Source organism: Callorhinchus milii, unplaced genomic scaffold, assembly GCF_018977255.1.
Source record: "Callorhinchus milii isolate IMCB2004 unplaced genomic scaffold, IMCB_Cmil_1.0 Scaffold1, whole genome shotgun sequence".
Lineage (NCBI taxonomy): Eukaryota > Metazoa > Chordata > Chondrichthyes > Chimaeriformes > Callorhinchidae > Callorhinchus > Callorhinchus milii.
The window spans coordinates 109,250,615-109,275,952 of NW_024704742.1; the positions used below are offsets into that span (position 1 = coordinate 109,250,615).

Below are 25,338 nucleotides of genomic sequence, written 5' to 3' on the forward strand. Positions count from 1 at the left end.
TGAAGCGCCGGCGGGTGCTGGACCGCGTCTTCTCGTCCTCTCAGCCCAACCTGTGCTGCTCGGGTCCGGCCACCGCCGGGGGCTCCGGGGGGGTGAGGCTGGAACAGGTCACCCCCCACCCACCCGCACCCCCGGCGGCGGCGGCGGCGGCGGCGACCCACGGCCATCCCCGGGCACAGGGCGATGCTCCCCCCCTCCGCCTCGGGTCCGCGGTCGCACACCACAAGAGCTCCTCCCTGGGCACCGCGGAGTTCCTGGAGAGGGTCCCGGACCCGGTCGAGGGGGAGGCGGAGGGACCCCGGGGTCCGCCCCGCTCGGCTGCCTCTGTGAGTAACGCTCTGCCGCGCGGCGCCCGTTACCGGGAGAGCGCTCCTGTCACCTCTCGTCCCCCCGCACTCCCCGCACTGCCCCCTCGTGCGATGCCGAAGCCCCGGGGCCGCCGGACACCGCGGCCCATCCCTCACACCTCCCTGGAAAAAAAGGGGTGTTGGGGTGGGGGGGGGGGTGTGTGGGGTGGGGGTGTTGGGGGTGATGTGGGGTTGTGTTGGGGGGGTGGGGGGGGGTTGTGTGGGGGTGGGGGTGTTGGGGGTGATGTGGGGGTTGTGTTGGGGGGTGGTGGGGGGGGTGGGGTGGGGGGGTTGGGTGTTGGGGGGTGGTGTGGGGGGTGGGGGTGTTGTGTTGTGGGGGGGTGTTGGGGGGTGGGGGGGGGTTGTGTGGGGGTTGTGTTGGGGGAGTGTGTGTTGGGGGTGGGGGGGTGTTGTGTTGTGGGGAGTGTTGTGTTGTGGGGGGTGTTGTTGTGGGGGGTGTTGGGGGGGGTGGGGGGTTGTGTGGGTGGTGTGGGGGTTGTGTTGGGGGGTGTGTTGGGGAGTGTGTGTTGGGGGGTGTGGGGGGTTTGTGGGGTTGTGTTGGGGGGTGGGGGGGGGGGGTGGTGGGGGGGTGGAGGTGTTGTGTTGTGGGGGGGTGTTGGGGGGGTGGGGGGTTGTGTGGGTGGTGTGGGGGTTGTGTTATGGGGGGTTGTGTTGGGGAGTGTGTGTTGGGGGGTGTGGGGTTGTGTTGTGGGGGTGTGGGGGGTTGTGTTGTTGGGGGGTGGGGGTTGTGTTGTGAGGGGGTGTTGGGGGGTGGGGGGTTGTGTTGTGGGGGTTGTTGGGGGGGGGGGGGTTGTGTGGGGTGGTGTGGGGGTTGTGTTGTGGGGGATGTTGGGGGGTGGGGGGGTTGTGTGGGGTGGTGTGGGGGTTGTGTGTGGGGGGTTGTGTTGGGGGTGTGTGTTGGGGGGTGGTGGGGTGGGGGGGGGGTTGTGTTGTGGGGGGTGTTGGGGGGGGGGGGGGGTGTTGTGGGGGTTGTTGGGGGTGTGTGGGGGGTGTTGTGTTGTGGTTGGGGGCTGTGTGTTGGGGGGGTGGGGTGTTGTGTTGGGGGGGTTGGGGGGTGGGGGGGTTGTGGGTGTTGGGGGGGTGGGGGTGTAGTACAATCTGCAGGCTTCTGGCTTTGGGTGGGTAACACCTGCCACTTTTCTCTCTTTCTGGCCAAAGGCATCTATCTATTCGCAAAGCAGTTGGCAGCCGCGATGCCACCTGCCTGGCAGCCAACCTGGAGTTCACGTGGAGTGGAAGTGAAGTGAAGTAGCACGACAGGTTACTTCAGATTGAATTTTTTTTTAGGGTAAAACAATAATTATTTTGGTCACTCACTCAGTCCACGACCGTTTGTGGGACGCTGCTGCGCGCAATTGGCTGCCGCGTCGTCCCCCCCAAAAAAATAATACAGTCAATACCCTTGACAGACGTCTCAGAGATGTGATGAGGCACTATATCAAATGCAAGGATTATTATAACTTACATCAGTGTGCTGAAAAATACTGGCTGTCATTTTCAGTGTGTACCGTCAGTAAACTGTTGCTACCGACTTAAGGTGTTAAAAAACTCTCTTGCGCACTTGTTTCAAACCCAGACATGCTGCAGTTAGTCAGTGTCTGTAAGCTGCGGTGCAGGGAAATGGTAAGGACCCACACTTGCACGTAGGTCCTGCAGCAAACTATAAAGCAAGGGATGGATAAAAGCGCTGGAGGCTGGCGCTTCCATATGCCTCGGACCTTAGCTACAATCATGGATGATAGTTTCCATTACTGAGTGCCAGCTGACAGCAATAACTTTGCAGTTTGTGTCGATGTAATGCAGGCAGCAGTTTTCAGCAAGGTACCTCCACAATTCTGTGAGAGGATTTCTACCGCAGCTGAAAAAGCCATTTCGCCCACAAAATATACACTCCATTCACTTTACAGTACATTCTGTGAAGCGCTTTGAGATGTTTCAATAACGTGATAAGGTTATATCAAATTCAGGGATTATTATATTATTTAAAAGAAAAGTGATTGCACCATTTCTGTTTATTCGGTGGTGCAAAGAGTGAAAAATGTCCCGCCGCACAAAGTGTTCCATTAATCCTACTCAACGATACTTTTAATTCTTATTTATAATGACATTTGCTTTTGTCACAGCACTTGTCGAACAGATTGCTGCTCGTGCAAAATTAATATAGATTGCGGACTGGCTGCTGTTTGCTGAGCATTTATTACTTGAGACATGTCGATCTACATTCCTCAAACAATGGATTATTTGAAATGTAAGTGCAGAAATGAATGACCAATTCATCAGTTGGATTTGGACGTGGGTGAAATATTATTAATCAGGACAGCAAGAGAAATGTCTGCACCAAAAATTGTTGCAGAATAATTACTGTGCCTGATGATGAGGAGAAACAACAAGACGCAATGTAGCATCCCTGAAAAAAATTATGCATCTTGTGCATTTTCCCAAATTTGTTACTTATTCCCTCTTGTATGAAGAATCCACTGCAACACTTACTATTTTTTCTTCCTGTATGGGTGTCTTGTTGAGGAGGAATGCTCAGTAACCAGTTGTTGAGAAGGAGCCTTCAGTGGTTGCCCTCTAATATTTGCTTGCTCCCTGAGAGAGGTTCCTGGCTACTTGTCAACATCATCTCAAGGCCACACAGTTTGAGATAGAGAACCTGCCACATGGTGAATCACGAATAACAGCACAATCTCAAAAGCCGCAGTGGAAACGCTCTTGGAGTTATTAATAAGGCAATGGAGTCTTTGGGCAGAGGTTGGAGTCAATCATATCTGTATTTTTACTTATTTTTCATGGGATTTCCCCCTTTGGCTTAATCTTATAATTATTTGAAAAACATCTAGTAGATAGTGTTAATCACTTAGGTGCCTTCAGGATACTGTACAGATAAATACATACTGCTAAGGTATCAAATATAAACTACAGTATACCCACTTTATTGAGTGGTTTACATGCTTCCTGCAAAATCACGTGGACGATAGACTACATTGAATTTTCAATTTTGATTTAAAATATAGTTTTTGTGTATATCAAATACAAGTATTATTATTATTATGGTATTATTATTATTGATTTTAGTGCACATTATCCTGTACTTCTAATCGACCAGTTGTGCTGCACAGTTTATATCAATTCTATGTGAGTTTTGAATTGAACTGGTGCAGGTTCAGCAGTTACAGCTGCAACTGCAATTAGAGAAGCGAGATGATCTCACAACTATTCGGCTTCACGCTACGTAAACCATCCTGTATGTTAGTAAAAAGCCATCAGGACCACCACCCCAGGCTTTTAGTAATATTAAAAATGAACTGGCCTGTGAATGCCACTTATGGGTGCACCTGTGTGCAGATACATGTTAATGTGTAGGTGCACTACAGTCCTTCCCATTTACTTCAAACACGTTTATGTCGGCATCCTGCTTATGACAATAAAGCAGTGAAGTCCAAGTCACTTCTCCGTACATTTATACTAAAAATGTACTATTTATGTTGAGGTCAACATAAACTCCAGCTCACTTATGTCAACAAATTGTTTAGGTCACTAACAGTATTAAAGGGTTAAAGGCATTGTTATATTACAGCTTATGTCAACAGTGAACTCTTAAATGATTATTTTTGACTTACGTGACTATCTTTTGTAAAAACGTTAACAACATTTTTGTAAATAAGGTAACAAGAATAGGTGTAAGTAAATGGTTTAGAAATTTTAATTAAATGTATGACCCTTTTCTTGAATAAATCCATGAAAATATATGCAGATACCATGTTACAGAAATTTTAATGACAGAATATCTATCGCCCGTCCGTGATCGCCTTGTCGACAAACCACCTATGTCAACAAAACCCGAGTGGTCCCTGATAGGTCGACATAAGTGGGGAGGACTGTATAAGAAATTCCCTTCAATTTCACTCATCTCTGGGAGAGCATGAGGCTCATTCCATGCAGGCAGCCAGCTTACAGCATTATACTAAGGGCAACATGTCAAACCAACGACTGTAGCATTACTGCGATATAAGTGTGGCTGAGCACGCTCTCTGAATATTGATGATTTTGCTTTGCTGGATTAACAGCACTTTTTCATTTCCAATTCGATACGCATGATCTCTATGCATCTACCTGTCCCAATAAGTGCAGCATTTTAAACTCTCCTACTTAGTGTTGCATCATTGTTTTCTAAAAGTTACTGCCACATGATCTTTCCAGAAACTTAAATAATAATAGTAAAACAAACCTACGAAAAAAATTGCCCACCCGTTACTACTACTCCATATGTGCACCAGCTAGTGCACTTTCCTAGTCATCTTCAAAAAATTCTTGTCCATTGAATCAAGTTGTTCTGTCTTCTTTCCCGGAATTAAACAGTTATTTAAATAACATGAAACAAAGTCAATATGGAATAAATATAACAATATAAACAATATGGAATAAACATAAACTTATATCAAAGATCTGCAAGCATTATGGGAGGAAAATGAAGATCAAATAAATAATAAGGTAACAATAGATGGAAATCAATAGAAAAATAACATATCAGGAATATAATAATATAATCCCTGTATTTGACATAGCGCCTATAATGTTGAGAACATCTTGGAGTGATTCGCAGAGATTTTCTGTGACTTGTAGTGTACATGGAGGTGAAATAAATAATAATAATAACAATAAAGGAAATAAACAACAAAGGAAAGCTAAAGGATGAATACGGAAAAAAGATAAACTGCATAAGTAGAAAAAGAACAAGTGTGATTGTAAAATTAAATTAGAGATACTTATTGTCAAGGTTGTGTTGACCCTAATAAGGATTGACAGGCAGGTTGTTATATCTCCATCGGTAGTTCTGATAAAGTGTCATCCAATAGGAACTGGGAATAAAACAACCCATACAAAAATAAAGGGAACGTAGCTGAAGCCTGTCCTGACCTTTTACTTACCTTATTTCCAAGAGAGCTCCGTTCTATTTTCTTTCAATTGTATTTCCCTTATTGCTCTCCCATACAAACTGACTTATGAGGATTTTTAGCCCTGGCTAGCATGGAGAAAAATATAATGGGGGATGAGTATGACAAGATAGTCACACAGATTTTGAGCATGAGCATCTTAGGCGTTCTCATTGGTGTGTCCTGGTCCAACATTCTTTGTTTGTTGCTTATGTGTGTGGGTATACAAAAGGAACATGTGAGGGAGAGAGAAACAGATAGAAAGACTTGAACCAGGCGAGTGTGGTCCCACTAGGTGGATGAAGGAGGAGAGGTGGTAAAGGAGGATAAAAGATCGACTGTTGAGCTTAGCGGTGAGGTCCGGGAGGACAAGAAGGCATAGGGAACCCTAGTCACAGAGAGAGAGAGGACATCATTGGTGACTTTGACAAGCGCTGTCTGTACTCTGGGCAGGGAGGAAACCGGACAGGAGAAAGATTGAAACTATCATGAAACTATATAATGCAAGTTGGTTTTGTTGTTGTTGAGGGACATTGCTGTGCATAAACTAGCTGCCAGGTTCACTTGCAAAATGCACAATCAGTACACTTTACAGTAAAACCCAGTGAAGCGCTTTGAGACGTGAGCTTGATGCGCAAACTGGAATGTTTCTTTACAGTAGTGATGAAACGAGATGAATTTTAAATGTTCACACTGTCTGTTTTAGTTTATAGTAGAGCGTTGTGGCGGAACAAAGTGTCACAAATATGGAGTGCTCCATAAAATATGTAGTATATAAGAGGCATGAAGGCATGGCAGCCTTAATGCAGGTTTAATGATTTATTAATTCACTCAAGTTCTGGTTGAATGGTAGCCATCCTGACCTTTTAATTAAATAGGTAGATTTTTAGCCACTGCCTTCCTATGTGCACCATTGTCACATTTGAGAAATAGATTTAAGTTAAGATTTTAGCTAGCAAGGGTTGTACCACTTGGTCTCATCCAGAAAATTATGTTGAAGGTTAATGTGGCTTTTGCATTACACTTCCAGATTTTTTTATTCCCTCATTCAAATAGTCATAATTTTCTTCACCTCTTTCACATCCTGCAATCAAGCACTATCTATCTCTCAGTTGAGTCACTGTCTGGCAGCCTGTTCCCTGGCCACTGCAATCCTGCTCTTGTAACTGGGGTGAGACCATTTTCTTCACAGAAGTGAACTGAGGGAGGACAGGGAGTTGATGTCTGAGAGAAATGTGCTGGGAGGTTTTGGTGGCGGTAAGCAATGAGGATTTTGAGGGAGAGATTGGAGGGAAGGTAGAGCATGAGATGCTCAAAGTAGAAAAAAGAATCAGTGGAGTAAGAGGACAGACTAATTTGGGATCTGGATATCTGCTGCACCATGGTTGGAGCAGAGTGTATGGTGCTGGTTTGGCAGCCTTGGTGAGAGGCATGGTGTCAACCAGGGGTGAACCATGGTTTGGTGAGGTCATGAATGTTGACGTTTTCTTCTAAGGTGAGATCGTTAATGGGGAGAATGATTGTTGGGACAAGGAACAGTTATTTTTAGAGGGCAATTGCAGGGGACTGTGGCGGAGGAGTTTGCATTGGGTGGGGGGAGGGGAAGGAGGAGAGTCAGGAAGGGTGGAAATGAGGAATAGAAACAAGAGACTTGTTTCTAGGAGCATGATGAGAGAGCACTGGGGAGAGATCGGGGAATGATGCAGTCATTAGAGTATGCCGTGAGGGTGAGCATGGCGGAAGATGCAGCAGACAAAAGTCTTTGTTATAGAATCACAACCCTTAAAACATCTTTTGTTCCAGGGCGTACTTCAACTTCCCCTTTCATTTCTTTCAGTTCCTTATCCTCCAAACTCTACCATTCTGTTTGTTAAATTGAGAAGCCAAGGCCCATAATGTGGAACACCACCAAGGTTGTACAAAATTTTGGAAATTGCAGCAAACAATGATAATAATCTAATAATAATAATTATTATTATAACAACAACGACTTCCATTTATATAAGCGCCCTTGAAGCGAATATGCCTTGGAGAGTTTCCTCGCTGATCCACTGGAGAAATTACTCCAATCTCAATTCCCTGCTCATTTCCTGTAACTTGTTATATTGTTCTTCTTCAAATCTTTATTCAAACCTAAAATTGTCCAATAGATATACATTTCCTGACTTGAAAGATGTGATGAAGGATTGCATCACAGGGGAAAATAGTCAGGTGAAGCACAATGGTACTATAGAGGTGGCTGAGACTCAGAATCCTCAAGACAAGAGAAGACATTAGTTATGTGAAAATCAATAATTAGAGAGAGAGACAATCTTGTCTGCATCCATGAACTGAATTTGTCAAACTTATGTAATAAAGGCTAATTTAATCTGAATTCTAGTTTCATTTTAGCATATTTCTGTTTCTCTTTGCTACTTTATTTTGCTGAAGTTTTGCATTTGCAGCTTCATTCCTGGTTTCTACCATTTGCTTTCCCTGTTAACTCCGAGATTGCCTCTTTTACGAGGTTTCTGCCCTTTATTTTCACTTTTTTTGTGTCTCTATTTTATTTATCAGTCAATTTTTCCTCTTTTGTTCTGGAAGAATGAGATCTAAACCTCTCACAGCTTGCACAAACTCTCAGCGTGGCTCAGTTAGTAGTACTCTTAACTCTGACTCAGAAGGATGTGGGTTCAAGACCTATGAGACCTTTGAGCTCATAGTCAAGATTGATGCTCCAATGCAATGCTGGGGGAGGACTACTGCATTGTCGGAGGTGTCGTCCTTTTGATGAGGTGTTAAAGTGGACAATAAAGATCAAAAGAGAAGGGAATGTGACAGTATCCTGGTCAATAATTCCCTAGATAGATTGACCATTCACTTTCACTGTTTGTGGGACAGTGCTACAACAAATTGGCTGCTGTGTACAAATATAGTGATTGCACTTTATGGTAACTGTGAAGTGATAAGACTGTATCAAATGCAAGGAATATTATTACTACAAGGAGGTTACCAATGTCCTTGTGAGAACAATTGCCAATTATCAACAAAAATCGACAATCAAAGACCTTGATTTGACATCTCATCAAAAGGCAACACCTCAGAGAATATAGTGCTCCCCGCAGCATTATGTTGGAGCTTAAACTTTGCCTACGAAAACTCGACCCTGGCCGTATCTTCTTCCTCCTGCTTATCCTCCACCCCACCCACCTACTGCTTTTAAAATGATATCATTTCAGTTTTACATATAAATGAACGTTATAATGAAATAAATGCTTTATTAAATAATCAGTTAGCTGAAGGAATTGATTTAGATGAATAAGATTTGCTCTAATGATCTAAACTGTAGCTGGGAACATTTGCATAATCATCTACCTTTATATTGCCAGGCTTAAAACTAATGCTGGATCAAAAAGCTAATTTACCTGGCAGGAAAGGCAGCTTTATCAGTCACCGATTATTTGAATATGAGGTTCACCACAGCAACATAAAGTTTCCAAGTAAAATTAGTGCAGATTGATCTAAGTGCAGTTCAGCATTTGGTGAAGACCATTATGTATAACATTTTTTCCTTTTTTGTAATATTGAACATAAATCCTTCAATTCATGACACCCCAGTGGAACTCTTCCAGAGATTAAGATGAGGAATTAGTCAGTGAATCATTTTATCTCGACACCAGCACTCCCAGTACACATCTTGGATGTCTGTAATACAGCAATTTATCACGAGATTATACAGCAAAAATAATGCTAATCCTTTAATCTGGTCTAATCCTTTCACACCAGGATGATTCCGAAGCTCTTTGCAGTATTTACTGTGCAGTGGAGTGACTGAGTATTTGTAGGTAACTGTGGAAGCCCAATTCTGCTCAGCAACAACTCACAAACAGCCATGAGACAAATTAACAATTTTATTTGGGGGATTCTTGTCCAAGAGAAACTGCCTTCTCTTGTCGAGTTGTGTGATGGGATCTTTAACGTCACTTGAGCAGGCAGATGGGGCCTCGGTTTAACATTTCATCTGAAGGATGGTACCTCTAACAATGCACTGCCCCCCCACACATACAGCGTTGCATTGGAGTGAGCCGAGACTATGTGAATTCAAAGTCCTGATGTGGGACTTGAACTCATAACCTTATTATTATCATTTATTATTTATGCTGATAAAAAAATCCTTGTGTTTGATATTGTAAATTGCCTATAAAAAATCCAGTCAATATAGTTTACATTATATCCTTTGAAACACTTGACATGAAAGGCACAATATCAAATGCAAGGATTATTGGTGTTTGATATTGCGCTGATGTCATATTTCTGGCAGTTTATATGCAGGGTGCTATTCAGGCTGGAATGAGACAATTGCTGGAAGAGGGAAGTTGACTTTTGAGTAGAAGTTGGGATGAAATAACTTCAAAGTGCTCATAACATACATTGAGATAACTTCGAGACAGATTCTCTGTGAAACATTGGACTGGTTGAAGTTATTCTAGATTACTCTAAAAAACAGGAGGTTAGCTTTGAATATTATTTGTACTTTACCCATTTTGAACTTTGTGTTTTCGATGTTCTGTTCTGCAACAAATATTCTATTTGCAAAAGTTATTTTTAAATTAGATTTTTCCTAAACAAAGGGACCAGTGTTTTGTTAAAAATCAGAACAGCAAATGCAGGAAAAGTGGAGCAAGTCAATCATCAGCATCTGAAAAAGAAAGAAATATAGATTAATATTTCAGGTATAACCTTGCATCAGAGGAGGAGTTGGCAAAAAAGAAAGAATTGTCATTCTTATACTGCCTGGTGAGACTCACTATAAGTGCATGAAAATTAAGACAGAATAAAGTAGGGATGTTATTTTTTATTTTGTTTAGCGTCTAAAATTTTGCACCAGTCTTTTATCCCAGCAGAAAATTGAATCGTGTAAACCAGTCATCCTTCCACGTGTTGAAAGTACGATTGGAGAAAAAACTAATGTTTTTTTTGTCAGCCAGGTGTCTTGACACCTGCGGAAACCCATCACCACACTTAATAGTATCCAAACCAAGCTGAGATGTTAAAGCTTGAGAATATAATGAATATTCATTAACAGTTAAAAATAGCAAAGTATTGTTGTGTTCAGTGACTCGATTAGTTAATGCAAATGTGTGTTGTAAAATTCGACCCAGTGCATTTGAATATCAGTCAAAACACACAAAAACACATCATTAAAACCTTATGCAAATGAACATTGTGAGTGGTTTTAGGCAGCTACCTACAAACATACATTAACTAAAATTGAAGCAAGTTCAGAGAAGAGTAACCATGATGATTCCATGATTCAGGATTGAAGACAGACTTACAGAACTAAATGTACTCTTATTAGACAAAAGAACAAAAGGGAGATGATCCAGTTCTTTAAAATGCTGAGAGGGATGAACTGTGTCCATGTAGATTTAAGTAGTTTATTTATCTTGTTCTTCAAATACATAACTGGAAACACAAAAAAATCAAGCAGAATTAGAAATAAGAAGGATTCACCCCCCCACACACACACACACACATACACAGAGCAACGTTGCGCATATTTGGAATAGCAGATTATTAATAGCAGAGCCGGTCATGACACGGATGTGGGGTAGAAAGCATAGTTGAGGGTCAAACCAGACCCCAAGATTCTGGACTGGCTCAGCGAGGTGGAGTGTGCAACCGTGGATATTGATGCTATCAGAGCCTGAAGTGAGGAGGTGCTGACGAGGGCCAATCAGGAGGGCCTCGGTCTCGTTGACATTCAACTGAAGAAAGTTAGTTCTCATCCAGGACTTGATGTCTGACAGACATTCTGTCAGCACAGCAGTGGTCCTGGAGTCGAGGGTGGAGGCAGAGAGAGAGAGTTGGGTGTCTTCCGCATACATGTGGAAGTTGACCCCATGTCTGCGGATGATGTCACAAAGTGGGAGCATATAGATAGTGAAGAGGAGGGAACCGAGGACAGAGCCCTGAAGAACACCGCACGAGATGGTGCGGGAGCTAGAGGAGAAACCGCTTGTGGAGATGAAGTGGGGACGGTCTGAGAGGTACTATCTGAACCATTCAAGGACAGAACCATGAAGAGTGAGAGGAGAGGCAGTGATTGAGGATAGAGTGGTCGAAGGTATTGGAGGTATCGGTATCGGTATCGGTATCGAAACAGAGAGATCAAGGAGGATGAGGAGGCAGAGGGAGCCCTGGTCGCAGATGGACAGAATGTCATTTGTCACATTGACCAGAGCTGTTTCTGTGCTATGGGCGGCACGGAAACCCGATTGGAGGGGTTCGTGAAGGGAGTGTCGGGAGAGGAAGGAGCGAAGCTAGGAAGCAAAACTTGTTCCAGGATCTTGGAAAGGAAAGGTTGGAGATGGGCCGGTAGTGTGAGAGCAGCAATGGGTCCTGGGAGAGTTTTTTAAGGAAAGGAGTTTATAACACAGGATATAAGATTAATTAAGAACATGGAACATATGAGAACAGGACAAGAGGAGGCTATTCAACACACCAAATCTGTTCCATGAGTTTCTTTCTTTCACTTGCATTTGATGTAATGATTTCATATTAGGAGGACGTCTCAAAGCGCCTCACAGGATATCCTGTAAAAATGTGACTGGGCACTTTGTAGGCAAATGCATCAGCCAATATGTACACAGCGATGCTCCACAAACAGCATTGAAGTGAGTAACCAATTTTAATCAGTTTGTTTATTCGATCATGTCAGATATTTTAATCCCAGTACCATTCCCTTTCATTATAACCCTTGATACCTCTTCGCAACATTGCCAGACTCTGTCACTGACTCGCCCTTCAGGCTGCCGAAACCCTCACTCACACATTCGTCACATCAAGATTCGATTACGGGAAGTCCCTCCTCATCGGCCTTCCCAACTCTTCCCTTCACAGGCTGCAGATCATCCAAAACTCATGTACTCGTGCTCGTGTACTCTCGCGCACCAGGCTCCGCGACCCCATCACTCCCACCCTCGTCCGACTCCCACCCTCGTCCTCACTTTCAAGGCCATACATGGCCTTGCCCCCTCCTACCTCTCTGACCTGCTGACTCCCTACCAACCTGCCCACTCCCTCCGTTCAGCGGGCCCCGGGCTGCTCCATATCTTCCGCCCGATCTACCCTACCATCGGTGGCCAGGCTTTCAGCCTATCTGCCCCCACACTCTGGAACTCCATACCACGGTCCCTTCGCTTCGCTTCCTCTCTTGCCTCCTTCAAGGCCGGTCTCAAGACACTTTTCTTCAATCATGCCTTTGGTCGGCCTCTCAGCTCTCTACCTTCCCTTACCCCTTCACGACCCCTCCCTCATGCTCGGGCCCCGACACCTGACTGTTCAGCGCTTTGGGACGTCCTCTCGATGTGAAAAGCTCTCTGTAAATGTAATTTTGTTGTGTGTTGTTCTTCAGGAGATTGTATGTAGGCTGTAAAAAGTCCACTAAGTGGAGATTTGTTGTTTCATGTTTTTTTTACAAATAACATGATGAACTTTATTGCAACAAACTGTAATAATGGAGTTTCTCCTGGTCAACAATGCCCCAACTAAAATTGGTCATTCACTTCCTGGCTGTTTGTGGGACATTGCTGTGTGCAAATTGCTGCAGTGTTTACCCACAAAGTACACAGGTGCTAGCAGTATATTTTGTGAAGTGCTTTGAGATGATCTTGTGAAATTGAATATATATATTAAATAATAATGACGATCCTTCATCCTTGCATTTGATATCTTGCCTTATCACGTTGTTGAGACATCGCAAAGCGCTTCACAGAATATGCTGTGAAGTGAATTAACTGTATATTTTGTGAATGCAAGGATTACTATTATTATGACTTGAATATGAAAGTCACAAACTGGCTAAAGTTCTAAACATTGAAACATAGTTAAGACGTGTATAATTTGCCTTTTCTTACACGTTCATCTGCTAAGACCCTCAAAAAACAAGTGTACTGTATTAAAAATTTGCAAATTCATAAAAAGCCAGGAGACTACAACAGCGGAAGGACTTTCAGTGTTCTACGAAGAGCAATTATTTAGATACATGTTTATGGAATTTCTCTTTTTATAAAGACATTATGAAAACATCACTAGCATTGGCAATTGGCACACAAATAAGTACCACTGTGTGAAGCAATTTGAGACATTTTGATGTCATATATCAAATAAAAGTATTATTTATTATTTATATTAATCTAACACAGTGGAAATAGTAGACCAGTTAATCAACAGGAACCAACCTTGCTGTTACATGACACCGTCACAAAATAATACAAATGTCAGCTGTACAGTACTTACTAGTCAGTTTAACTTGCTGCTCAGTATAATGCTACAAACTCTCAGTACTCAATGCCACTGAGTACTCAATGCTACAGACCACAATACTCAATATAATGGACCTCGGTACTCAATACTAAAAGAGGCTGAAGGCTCGACCGTCGATGGTGGGGTGGGCCGAGCAGGGGACATGAAGTCCGCTGAGCAGAGGGAGCTGACAGGTTGATAAGGGGTCAGCAGGTCACAGAAGTAGAAGGGAGCAAGGCCATGGAGCGCCTTGAAAGTGAGGCCAAGGATTTTGAACTCGATCCTCTAAGGGTTGGGGAGCCAGTGGAGCCGGGCGAGGGTGGCAGTGATGGGGTCACGGAGCCTGGTGCGGGAGAGGACATGAGCTTCAGAGTTCTGGATGATCTGCAACTTGTGGAGGGAAGTGTTGGGAAGACTGAGCTGGCGCATTCGAGCCTGGATGTAACAGGAACTGTGCCGGTTGACAGGGAGAGGTTGATGAGGTCTGAGAGTAAAGGAATGAGAAGGTGGAGCTGGGAGATAAGGAGAGGGGTAGGGATGGGGTCGAAGATGCAGATGGAAGGCTTCATGCAGGTTACATTGGTGGTGAGAGAGGAGAAGGAGACAGGTTCGAAGGTTTGGAGGGAGAGATGGGTAGGGGCCGGACTGTGAGGGAGAGATGGGGAGGGCGGAAGTGGCTGAACGGATCCCCTCGAGTTTGATCCCCGAGAAAATCCAGCATCTCCTCGCAGTTGGAGAACACAAAATTTTGCCCAGAAAATACACAGTTACTCCACTTTACAGTATATTCTGTGAAGCGCTTTGTCAGATGCAAGAATTATTATTATTATTGAGATCACCCAGAGGGTTGATTTGATTATGACAGTCAATTGCCAAGCACGTCACTTTGGAGCTAGCTCAATTCCAAGGAGAATCCACATACCTTCCATCGCCCCCAAGGGATCTGACATAAAAATGGGCTGAGACACAGTGAGAATTTTCCTCAAATCAAATTAATAATCTGTCCCTTGGGGTTGCAGCAAGGATTTACTCAGCATTTATATGGAACTTTGTAGAATGAGCCCACGATAAATAATAAGGAATTAAGGTGATTTTTAAGTCAGTACAATGTTTTTCATCAACTCTGTCGCTTTGCCTTGCAAAGGTTTCATGTGTGCTGCTAACACACTACATTATGTTGTCTGATGTGCGCAATTGGCTGCCGTGTTTCGCCCACAAATATACAGTCAATTCACTTTACAGTATATTCTGTGAAGAGCTTTGAGATGTCTCGAAGACGTGAAAAGCACTATATCAAATGCAAGGATTACTATTATTTATTATTATTACATTGTAATTAAAAGGTGGGAAAATGAGAAAACAAATACTTTGCTGTAATTTCAGCATTATTCAGGACTGAATATTGATGACCCTTTTAACCAATGACACCTAGCTTGCACCATGTGCTAAAAATAATATTTTTTTATATAATGGCGAATAATGCAAATATTATTTTTAGTAATTGTCAGTGAAGGACCACAATGTGAACCTATTGCATCCATCACTATCAAACATTGCCTTTTAAATGGCTTTGGGGTGCAGGTAGGTGGAAGAGGATGACCTCATAGGATCACAGGGTGAAAAATGCCTATTTTGATCTCCATAAAATGTTTTGAGCAGACTACATGTGCTACATTGTTACATAGAGCACAGAAATATGCCATTTAGCCCAACTAGATCCATGATGCTGTTTATACACCACACAAGTCCCCAACCCTCCTATTCTCCTCATCTATACCCTTTTCGTCCCAGAGGAGCTATCAACTCTCATCCTATTGTGCTCTTTCCACGAGCCCTTTGATTTTATTCTTCCTCCAGTTTTTAAATGTTGTTACGGACACGGCTTCAGCATACATTTTCTAACAATCTTCTTTAATCTTTTAAAAAAATCTTCCAACCTGACCTTAATTCTTTTGTAGATAATCCTCAATTATAACCTCTTGTTAATGACTCAGTCAGGGGAAATCATTATTTACACTGTCAAACCACTCATAATAATGAATACCTTAATAAGTTCCTCGCTCAACCTTCTCTGTTCCATTAAGTCAAACTTTTCTGCCTAAAATTATACATAAGATAGAAATAATTATTCTACACAAAAGAATTGACTGTTTTATTTGCGTTAACATTTAGTGCCATCGTGTTTAAAAAAAACAGACTCAGATTAAAGTGTTCAAATAATATTTTCCTGCAGCTTTATTTTCCCTGTGGTGGGTTTGTCAGTGCCCTTATTATCTCAGTGCCCTTATTATCTCAGTGCTTCTGTGAGCAATCCCTTCTGTGAGGTTGAGATTTAATTGTGCGTGTGGATAGCTTTCATTCCCTGCTCAGCGCTATTCTCTGATATAAGGACAGTTTATATCGTAGAGATAGTAAGAGATGTGTCTAGCTTTAGCTTGTTTCATTAGCAGTGCGCAGTAATTCATACTGACTACAGCAGAAGCTTTGAGTCCACTCAAATGTTGTTCAATGACAAGTAAGTATATTGCTGGTGTGGAAGGAGGCTGAATCAGGATTATGCCGCTAGGGTGCATTAATACATCAAAGTTAGCTGTAACTCATTGGAGCTCTGGTCTATTGTCTTCTTGTGAAGCAGTTCTGTACAGAGGAGCTGTATAATAATAATAATAATCCTTGCATTTGATATAGCGCTTTTCACGTCGGGAGGACATCCCAAAGCGCTTCACAGAATATACCGTAAAGTGAATTGACTGTATATTTGTGGGCGAACGCGGCAACCAATTGCGCACAGCAATGTCCCACAAACAGTCGTAGATTGAAAATGACCAATTTATTATTGCTTTTTGTTTTGGAGGGATTATTATTAGGCGTGTGGAGTAAGGAAACTTGCCCAAGGTTTCGCCCTGCCTGGAATTGAACTCAGGTCTCTCGCTTGCAAAGCGGGTGCTCTAACCACTGAGCTACAGGACTCCAGTTTGGTACAGATAGTTGGGCCAGCCTGTGTACTTGATCATTTGCTACAAATGGTTTGGTACAAGCAGAAAATGATTGATGCTTATGTACAGAGCATTTGTATATAGATATGCCTCCAAACATTACATCCTGGACATTATTAATTTATTTTCCAAAAGAATAAGGTAGAATATTTAACAAATTAATGAGACATTTCATAGTTCCAGAAAGTTTTCCCACAAAGTAATAATTTTTGGGAAATTTTAATTTGGAGACTGAACAATGGTATATACCGAATATCCCTAAACAGTCAGTATAAAGGGAATTCCTCTTTCAAATAGAAATCACTCTGTGTGTTTATGTATATATATATTTAAAAAATTAAAAAGTTTGAAGAGCATGTAAGTATGGGCTTGAGCTACAGAGAATACATGTGCATAAAGAGTATCAGCCTTAGAACATTTACTTGTACTTTATAAAGATATCTATACTGGGCAAAGTAGTTTTTCCACTCATGAAACATATTGAGGTCAATGTTTGAAATATTGTAACTCAGTCATGTAAATAGTTTTGGCGCCAAACCCCATTTAGCTGGCTCCAGAGCCCACATCGTAAACAGCAAAATACACTTTTCTTTGATTAAGATTTTTTTTTAAAAAACATAAAACACAGAAAAGATTTGTTTTTCAAGACAAAGGACAAAATTATGTCGGGAGGATGTTGGGACGTGAAAGGTGTTATACTAATGTAATCTTGTTGTTGTTGTATTCCTCCATTTGTCATTATCAGCAATACTATTGATAATATTGTTTTTAAAAAATATTTATTTTTCTGAATTTTAGTGTCCAATTTATGTTTTAATTCTTCTCACTATTGGCAGATGCTCCTGGTCCCCAAACTTGTCATACTGGGAAGAGTGTTTCCAGAGGTGATGGTTGTTTTCCAGAACCCAATTACTCATTGTTCGTGTGTGAGCCTTGCCAATGGGTGTTAGACATCCTAGCCAGGTCTAATGACTTCCATCTGGTTTCCACTCGCACACACAACCATAGAAAATTATGAATCTGGAGCAGGGGTTGAGGCTGTTTTTTCGCTCCCCAATCTTGGGAAGGCCAGGGCCAATATACCCACTCACCCCCATGCAGCCCCAGCTGACACCAGTTAACTCAACATGACACAGCGTTCAAACCAGAAACAAAATATGCAGACCAAATTAAGCTTAAAACCAGACAACAACAACAACAACTTGGATTTGTATAGTGCCCTCCACGCCGGACAGCGTCTCAGAGCGCTTTACAGTTTCAGATCCCAGGACCGAGCCGGGGGAGAAGGGGGAAGATGACCAAAGGCGCAGTCGAAAAGAAAGATCTTCAGCAGAGACCTGAAAATGGGGAGGGAGGGAGCGAGACGAAGGGAGTGAGGAAGGCAGTTCCAGAGCCTCGGAGCATAGTGGCTGAAGGCACGGCCGCCAAGGGTGGAGCGGAGGACTCGGGGGACAAGGAGGAGGCCAGACCCAGAGGATCAAAGGCAACGGGTGCTGTTTGGAGGATAGAGGAGGTCAGAGAGGTGGGTGCAGAGGAGTGTAGGGACTTGAATACGAGGTTGAGGTTCTTGAAGTCGATCCTCTCTGGGATAGGGAGCCAGTGCAGTCTGGCAAGGACTGGGGTGATCGGGGAGTGGAGTTTCCTGCGGGTGAGAATGCGGGAGGCAGACAATGAACAAAAGGATGTTTGCCTTATTATTTCTTGTGTAAGACAGTATCAGGGAAGACAACTAAAAGTTTGTGTTCTTTTAACTGACACAACATCTTTCTAGCTTGCTGCATATTAATGTGTTACTTCCTTTAAGTTAAAGGAAATAACACATGTTCAGTGTGGGCAATTGCAGTGGTTTCCTAACTTTTCAAATCTTTTCATCGTTCTTCCTGTGGGGCCAAGCAGCTACGTGAGAAATATTTATAGAAAAATATGAGACGAATGAAAATTATTTACAATCCAAGAAAATAATGATCAGCTTAAATGTCATTTAAGTGAAGCTATTCAGAGGTTGTTTTTCTTCCTTGTGTTCTGTATGTCAAACAAGGACAAATGGATTAACAGCTTAATTTAATATCTTTATTTCCTGTTGGGAAATAATTTGAACAAGTCCTAAGAAAAATAAAATAGATAAATTGGTCATTCAATTTTATGCTTGTTTGTTGGACAATTGTGCACAAATTGCCTGCAGCATTCGCCTGCAGAATGTACTCACTACAATTTACAGTAAATCCTGTGAAGCTCTTTGAGATGTTCTCCTGTCATGAAAGGTGCTATATCGAATGCAAGGATTATTATAGAATTCATTCCTATCGTGGTTGATTCCAAAACTTACAATGGTTCTCTCTAGATTTGGAGAGGAATTTGCATTTAGCCCTGTAGTATACATTTACCTAATAAAATACATGTATTTGTAAAATATTACAAGGAAGTGCTCAATCTAACTTACTTAAAAGATACCATACTGGGAGGTGACATATTGACAAAAAGAACCTGCTCAGTGATCACTGGTTAAATTTCATTAACAATAATAATAATCCTTTAATTCGATATAGCGCCTCATTGTTTCTTCAAGACGTCTCAAAGCGCTTCACAGAATATACTGTGAGGTGACTATATATTTTGTGAGCGAAACATGGTAGCCAATTGTGCACAATAGTGTCCCACAAATAATCATAGATTGAGTGACCTAATTATTATTTTTACTTATGTAAAATGCTTATAAACTCCAGGCCTAAGGATTTCCAGTTTTTGTTCATTTATGCTCCTGCTTTTACTGTGTAATTTTCAGGTAATTCATTCCATCTGTGTAATACCTGTTATTGGTCAATGATGGCCCCAGTGGAGCTGGAACAATTTTTTTAATGGGAGGGCTGAGAGTCATTGAACAAAACTGTAAACCTTATATATGGTGGAAGCCATGCACTCGGTTGCTATTATATTGTTTCAAACAGTACCTGTACTTCACATATACTGTATATATAAAACTAAAGCAACCATTTCTACAAAGTGACAGGGAGTAAAGAAAGGAATCAGGCTCAAAATTTACTTGTAGTTTAAAAACAAATCCCGCTGTTCTCACACAAAGCATCCAGGTAGCAGCAGAACTGACACTCGGTGTTTTAAACATCCTCTGCAAAACTCATTAATTATCTTAAGGGAGTTAGAAACCTATTGCGATAATTTGGCTACATTCATATCCAAAGAACTGATGTGGATAAACTGGTGGTCTATGTCTGTTGAGTTTCGTTGGACGGTTGTGTTTTGAGGTTGAACCCACACTCGGGTGACTCAGCCCTACGCTTCCAGTTGATTGATGCAGTCAGTCCCTTTCGGCCTGTTGCTCACACGTCTGATTCAGTCCCACATATCAACATGGAAACGACAGTCTGATACAGTTGTGAAATCATCAGGTGCAGAAATGCATATTGCAGTTTTATATTGTATACTTTATTGTAACTTACATGTGTGCGGGTATGTGTGTGTATTTGGGAGGGGGGAGAGGGTGGATATTACAGAATACAAAAAAATACACAACACTTTGTAAATGGGTGCAAATAATGTCTGCACACTGCAAAGTTGTTTTAAAATATTACTGCATTGCAAATTAATTCTGTTACTAGCTACTGCTCTAATTAGCATTAGTTTATAAATATACCTGTTAATAATGAAACATGACAATACATTAGAAATGGGTGTGTATATGTATATAGATTACAATGATGAACAATAGCGTACTTTGAATACAGTTTGCCAGGACTACAACCCTGCATCTATTTTCCCAGGAGAAAGTTAATCCTGGAGTTTATTCTTCTCTCTCCCCTCCCCTGGATAATCCTGCTATTAAAACATTGTTTGTGGGAACTTTGGACAAGGTTAGTTAAAAAAACTAATCCCTTCTCCCTCCCAAAAAGATCATTTCAAACTCTCAGACAGAAACTAGCCTGTTACTCCGTCTTTTATTCTGATGAGTGAATTGTGAACATTAGTTTGATGACTATTTTTATGATTTTTGGTCAGTTTATTGAGTGATGTTTTATTAGGTAGAAAGAAGTTGCAACCTAATCAACAAGATGGATACACACTGTCTATAGAGTCCATTTATGGGCATTATGAGGATTACAGTTATTAAAACCCCACTAAAAAACAATCATTTTACCTTAACGGTGTTTGTAACCCTATAATCAATAGCACAGTGAAGGATGCAGAACGACTGGCGATTTCAGACATATATAAAAAAATTTATATGTTGTCACCTTTCTGAAGTGAAAACTATAATTGAACTGAAAGTCTAAGATAGACAGACAGTTAGACAGACCTTTCTTTACACCTTGAGCACTTCTTTACTTTAACACAACCTTTTGTGCTTTAGCAGAAATCGTGCCTTCCACTGCCCTCTCATCTGATCACTGTCGGATTGAGTTTCTTTTGAGAACAATACTGGTTCCTAATGGGGGTAGATGTAGATTGTTATAATTATAAAATGTAATCCCAAAAAAGTGAGAGGCAGACCAGAGAAGAGGAAATTTCCAGAGTTGTCTGGCTTTTCAGGTTAGCAGGTAGATAGGCACTCACAACATTGCACACAAAATACTGTATGTAGTTTGTAAATTACCTGCTGGGAATACATTTCATGGTATTTTAAGAGAGCCACAGGATCAGTGATTCTTGTAGACTTTTGGAATGACACCAGCAGGTAAACAGCACTCCTGTACTTCCCTGCCGCACTCTTAGCATCCTAGCTCCTGCGCTCTTGGTTCGCCAAAGTTTTAGATAATTCTGAAATGGCCATTTTATAGAATAGTGGTGGCCAACCTTTATGGTGTCGAAGAGGGAAGATGACTTCCCTTGGTCAAAGAGGTAAGGGAGCTGCTTGAAATCACCTTCATACTGCTTTGATTCAAAAGCCCATACACTGCAGCTCTAGACAAAGTCATTAGTTTAGGGTGAATGTCAAAGCCATCGGTTAAAAGTTGTTTCATCAGCTGTGTTTATACATGGGATTTGGACAACAACTTTCCACTTTATTTAAATTTAGTCATAATTTGGTCAACCTGAATAGGGGAAAGACTGAATACAGAGCATTTTCATAAAGAGCAATTTCTGGAGTTTGTCTTCTTAGTGTTAAGGAGATGATATAGATTAGTAATCTATATTTTCATTTTTGGATTGTAAACTTTATTATTAATAATAACTTTATTATCCTATTAATAATCTTTGTATTTGGTCACATTATCAAGACATCTCTCAACACTTCACAGGATTTACTGTAAAGTGCAGTAATTGTGTATTTTGTACGCGAAAATGATAGCCAATTTGGCACAGCAATGTCTCACAAATAACTATGAAGTGAATGCCCAATTTTATTTGGAGGTTTATTGGCCAGGACACAAGGAGAAACTTTTCTCTCTTTTTAAATAGTGCCACGGGATCTCTAAGATCCACGAGAACAAGCAGATAGAACCTCAATTTAGTATCTCATCTGAAGGATGGAACCTCCAACAACACAGCACACACCCAGCACTGCACTGGAGGGTCAACCTGGACCATATGAGTTCAAAGTCCCGATGTGGTGTTTGAACCCACAATCTTCTGATTCAGAGACCAGAGTGCTACCATCTGAGCCAGGTTGTTTTACTAGCAGTATTTTTGCACAAACTCTTCCAAACATATTATACAACAACAACAGCAACAACAACAACATGTTATTGTAGCTTTCTCAATTGAGACATACAAATTTTCTCTGGTTTGGTTCACCGCAGGCAGCAAAAGATGTGAGATTGGGCAGAATTGCAAAGACTGAAAGAGTTGAATTTTTGCTGTGAAGCTCCACAGATCTATACTATTATTTAGTTTTCGTTTGCACTATTGTTTATGGTCCATTTAATTTCACAATGTTTTCCATCAGATGTTTTTGCGCCAAATTAAATAGGTGACAAAAAAAAGAAGAAAATAATAACAAATTGCATTTATGGGCATTTCGCTCATAAAAAGCACATTCAATCCACTTTTAAGTGTATCATGTAAAGTACTTTGAGATATCTTGATGACGCGATAAGGCGCTGTATCAAATGCAAGGATTATTATTGATATTATTATATAGTGCCTTTCACTTTGGGAGGACAAGGACTTAATATATAAAAACTTTCCTCAGATATAATGGGATAGACAAGTGCAATACTTTGTGGTTACAGGAACATTAGCACTTCATAGGTGGAAAGGCACTACACAAATGTAATTTTGTTGTTGTTTGCTGTTATCTGATTTCCTGCTTGGTGGCTTCTCTGCCTAACTATCTCACTCAACAGTTTACCAAGCCTGAGATTCCTAAATACCCCAGTGTTGGTGCAGTTCACTAAATGCGGTATGCATTATAGTAAAAATAATCCTTACATTTGGTATAGTGGCTTTCACATAAAGAGGACATCCCACAGCATTTCAGTATAAAGTGCAGTGACTGTGTACCTTGTGGATGAACACAACAGCTTATTGTGCACAGCTGTGCCCCACAAACAACCATGAAGTGAATGACCAGGACACAGGGAGAAACTCCCTTTCCTTTTTGAATAACGCCATGGGATCTTTAGCGTCCATCTGAACAGGTAGATGGTTCCTTGGTTTAACGTCTCATTCGAAGCACAGAACTTCCAACACTGCAGGACATCCCCAGCAGCCTAGACTATATGAGTTTGAAGTCCTGGAGCTTGAACTCACAACCTTCTGTTCGAGTAGTGAGTGCTACTAACTGAGCCAGACTCTGATGGTAGAGCGAAGGATGTGAGGGATGAGCTGGAGGCCGGTGCCAGTCGAGCTGAAGCACCTGGTGGTGGGGAGTGAGGAGGTCAGAGAGGTAGGGAGGTGCCAGAGAGTGAAGGGATTTGAACACAAGTGTGAGGATCTTGAAGTCAATCCGTTCAGTGATGGGGAGCCAGTGGAGCCTGGCTAGAACTGGTGAGATGTGGGTACGAAATTTGGTCTGTATCAGTATGCAGGTGGCAGAGTTTTGAATGAGCTGGATCTTTTGAATAGTCGAGCTGGGGAGACCAGCGATGAGTGTTTGGAGTAATCCAAGCAGGAGGTGACAAATGCGTGAGGATTTTGGCTGCTTTTGGGGTAAAGTACGGTCGGGTGCGGGCAATGTGGTGGAGGTGGAAGAAGGCGGTCCTGGGCAGGTACTGGATGTGGGGGAGGAAGGACAGCTGGGGGTTGAACTGGACAACTAGATTGTGCACTGGTTCGGTGAGTCTGAGGGAGAGCCCAAGGAAATTGAGGAGTTTAGATCCGCAGGAGTGAAGACATTAACAGGAGCCAAGGAATATCTATCTCGTACACATTCAGCTGCAGGAAGTTTACACTCATCCAGGCCCCGATGTCTGCCAGACAAGCTGATAGACCATCGGTGGACTTGGAGTTGGTACTGGAAGAGGCAAAGTAGATTTGTGTGTCATCCGCATACATTGGAAGTTTACTCCGTGTCTGCAGGTGACATTGCCCAGAGGGAGCATATAGATAAGGAAAAGAAGAGGGCCAGGGATGGAGCCTTGGGGTATTTCGCAGATGACCCGGTGGGGGCGGGACGAGAAACCATTTGCTGAGGTGAAGTGGAGGCAGTTGGTTAAGTAGGACACAAATCATGTGAGTGCGGTCCCACTAAGTTGGATGAGAGAGGAGAGGCGAGGGTGGAGGATGGTGTGGTCGACTGTATCAAATGCGGCAGAGAGATCCAGAAGGACGAGGAGGCAGAGGGAGCCCTGGTCACAGATAGAGAGGACATTGTTCATGACTTTGACAAGCGCTGTCTCTGTGCTGTGGACGGGGCGAAAACCAGACTGCAGAGGCTCGAGGAGGGAGTGGAGGGAGAGGTGTGACCAAAGTTGACCTGCAACAATGCGTTCCAGGGCTTTGGTAAGGAAGGGTAGGTTGGAAATGGGATGTAGTGTCAGAGATTAGAGGGATTGAGGTGTTTTTTTTGAAGAGGGGTTTGTTTACTCTGAGTTAGTGTAGAAATGTCACCTGAATACCCCGTTTTCTTGTATTTGTAAAGCAAATCTTTTTGCTGACAGTAATTAATATATAATAATAATCCTTGCATTTGAAAAAGCTCTTTTCACATCTTGTAGATATCTCAAAGCACTTCAAAGAATATACTGTAAAGTGAATTAATTGTATATGTGTGCACAAAACGTGGTAACCAATTGTGCACAGCAGTGTCCACAAACAGACATGGATAGAAGTGACCAATTTTATTGTATTTTGTCTTGAGCGATTGTCAGGCATGTGGAGTAACAAAACTTGCCCAGTGTTTTGCCTTGCCAGTAGGAACGAAGATGTTCTTCTTCTATAGCCCATGCTTCTGAAGAAAGAGAGATAGATACGGTCAATTGATGTTAGTTTAAAGTGCTCTATGTTCAGATACATTTCAACTCCTGTATGGGCACTTTCAGGAGTTTGAAACAAAGGAATAATAATTGAAAATATTTCTATGTTACTTGAAGTGGGGGGTGAGTCAAGGAGAAGTGTTAAGAGTTTTATCTTGGGCAATCTTTTTCCTGTGGGTATTCACTTATATCAAGAATGTCCCTAATAGAAAATATTTTGAGGACTTGAGGACTGATATTCAATATGATTAATGTCCCACACTTTATTATTGAGAAATCTAGTGAAAGAGCCCATGTGTGTAGTGCTGGACTACACTGTACTGTAGTGCAAGTTAGTACTGAAGAGAAATGAAATAAATTTGCAGTGGCATACTGGTTAGAT

General features: G+C 42.0%; 1 protein-coding gene across 3 annotated transcripts in view; it reads left to right on the top strand.

Annotated features, from left to right (window-relative positions):
• Positions 1-249: 249 nt before the first annotated feature.
• The window catches only part of mctp1a (multiple C2 domains, transmembrane 1a), a 251,498-nt gene continuing 226,409 nt past the window's right edge, over positions 250-25,338 (top strand). For all 3 annotated transcript variants that reach the window (XM_007893071.2, XM_007893072.2, XM_007893073.2), the window contains exon 1: positions 250-326. The gene's annotated coding sequence lies outside the window, so the exon portion shown is untranslated. The remainder of the gene's footprint in view (positions 327-25,338) is intronic.